The sequence below is a fragment of the Sorex araneus genome, chromosome 1 (genome assembly GCF_027595985.1).
Source record: "Sorex araneus isolate mSorAra2 chromosome 1, mSorAra2.pri, whole genome shotgun sequence".
Lineage (NCBI taxonomy): Eukaryota > Metazoa > Chordata > Mammalia > Eulipotyphla > Soricidae > Sorex > Sorex araneus.
In genome coordinates, this window is record NC_073302.1 from 331,397,864 (window position 1) to 331,400,227 (window position 2,364).

A 2,364-nucleotide genomic window follows, 5' to 3' on the forward strand; every position below is an offset into this window, starting at 1 on the left:
CCATTATGCTTCTTTATGTACCACATCTGAGAGAGATAATTTTGTGTTAGTCTCTCTCCCTCTGACTAACTTCAGTCCATGTCCCTTCAGGTAACAGCAAATGTCTTTATCTTTACTTATGGCTGAGTAATATTTCACTGTGTCTAAGTGCCATGGTGTATTGATCATCTATTCTTGGACACTTAGATTGTTTACATATTTTTGCTACCATGAGTTGTTCACAGCTGAGCTTTTCAATAACACCTGAGCTCTTCAAGAATATACTTCAACCCATCCCCACCATGCCACCACGAAGATGGCAGGATCACAGAGGCCAGCATCGGGCTTTCTTTGGGAAGCATTCTCCTTTCTGGCTTTGATCCTGGCCTCATGCTTTCCTCTTTGCTTTGGGCAAAGTTCCTCCATCTGCTTCTATTCAGGCAGTGGAAGACATACGTTTCTCTGAATCACCTCTTACAGCCTACTCTGTGGTATGACTGCAGCTTTTAATAACAGCTACTCTGTGTGCAAAAACAAAACAAAAAAATCTTTTGTTTCCATAATAAAAAGCCCCAGACACTACCATAGCCCAAAGGATAGAAATTCCTATGAGCAAAAAGGACTTTTCCAAAGGTCTCCCTCCAAGCTGTCAGGCTTTCACGAGCCAATTCCCCCAGAGCCTAGTACCTGCCTAAGGGTCGGGTCAGGCCTCCTCCAGCCTTGCAGATTCTGCTATTTTTAACTGGTCAGTGTTTCATAAGCTTTTTAATAAGATTGGAATTTTTAAAATTTAGAATATAATAAGATATGTTTGGGTGTCAAAAACAATAAAATTAAATGTTCTTACAGAAATTACTCCTATGTTGCTGGTGGAAATGTAACACCATGCTCATTCTGGAAAAAATATTGGCAGATTCTTGAAAAATTAAACATGCAGCTGCTATATGACCCGCAATTACACTCCTGGGCTCTGATCCCAGGGAAATGTACACAGGCTAACACCAAAACATGGGCACAAATGTTTATTGCTGTCTTACTCATAATAGTCAAGGGCTGGAAATAGCCCAGATGTCCTTCAATGGTTGTCAAAGTGTGGTACTTGTACACCATGGGATATTTACTCAGAACACAAAACCAGAAGCTATGAATGCTTGCAATGACTTAGATAAATCTCCAGAGAATAAGGATGAATAAAAACAAAAAGTCAATTCTAAAATATTACACACCATGTAATTACATTTATACAATGTATTTTAAATGATAAACTGATAGAAATGGAGAGTAGATTAGTGGTTGGCAGGGATTTAGGGTGGGGTAGGGAGAGAAAAGAAATAGAGGCTGTAGTTTAAAATGGGTATCAGGGCACAGAGCATTACACAGTACATTGGGTAGAGTGTTTGCCTTGCATGCAGCAAACTTGGATTTGATTCCCAGAATACCATACAGTCTCCCTGAGCATCACCAGGAGTAATTTTTGACTGCAGAGCCAGGAGTGACCGCTGACCATACCAGGTGTGACAAAAAAAGCAAAAAGTAAATAAAAAATAAATAAATTAAATAGACATCAGGAAGGATCTTGTGATGCTAGAAATATTCGATAGAAATGTGAATATACTGCTATAATTTGTACGCAAGATAATGCCTCTCGAACTCGCAAGTGGTGCTAAAACAATACAAAGAGTCTCTCTGTGTGATATCTTAGAACATGTGAATACACAATTATCTCAAGATAGAAAGTCTAATTTATTTATTTTTTATTTTTTTTAATTTATTTATTTTAATTAGAGAATCACCGTGAGGGTACAGTTACAGATTTATACACTTTTGTGCTTATACTTCCCTCATACAAAGTTCGGGAACCCATCCCTTCACCAGTGCCCATTCTCCACCACCCGTAAACCCAGTGTCCCTCCCACCCTCCCCAATCCCATCTCCCCCCCACCCCACCCTGCCACTGTGGCAAGGCATTCCCTTCTGTTTTCTCTCTCTAATTAGCTGTTGTGGTTTGCAATAAAGGTGTTGAGTGGCCGCTGTGCTCAGTCTCTAGCCCTCATTCAGCCCGCAACTCCCTTCCCCCACATGGCCTTCGACTACAATGTAGTTGGTGATCGCTTCTCTGAGTTGACCTTTCCCCAGAACGTGAGGCCATCCTCGAAGCCATGGAGTCAACCTCCTGGTACTTATTTCTACAGTTCTTGGGTGTTAGTCTCCCACTCTGTTATTCTATATACCATAGATGAGTGCAATCTTTCTATGTCTGTCTCTCTCTTTCTGACTCATTTCACTCAGCATGAAACTTTTCATGCCCATCCACTTAACTACAAAATTCTTGACCTCCTTTTTTCTAACAGCTGCATAGTAAGAAAGTCTAATTTCGTTTTAAGT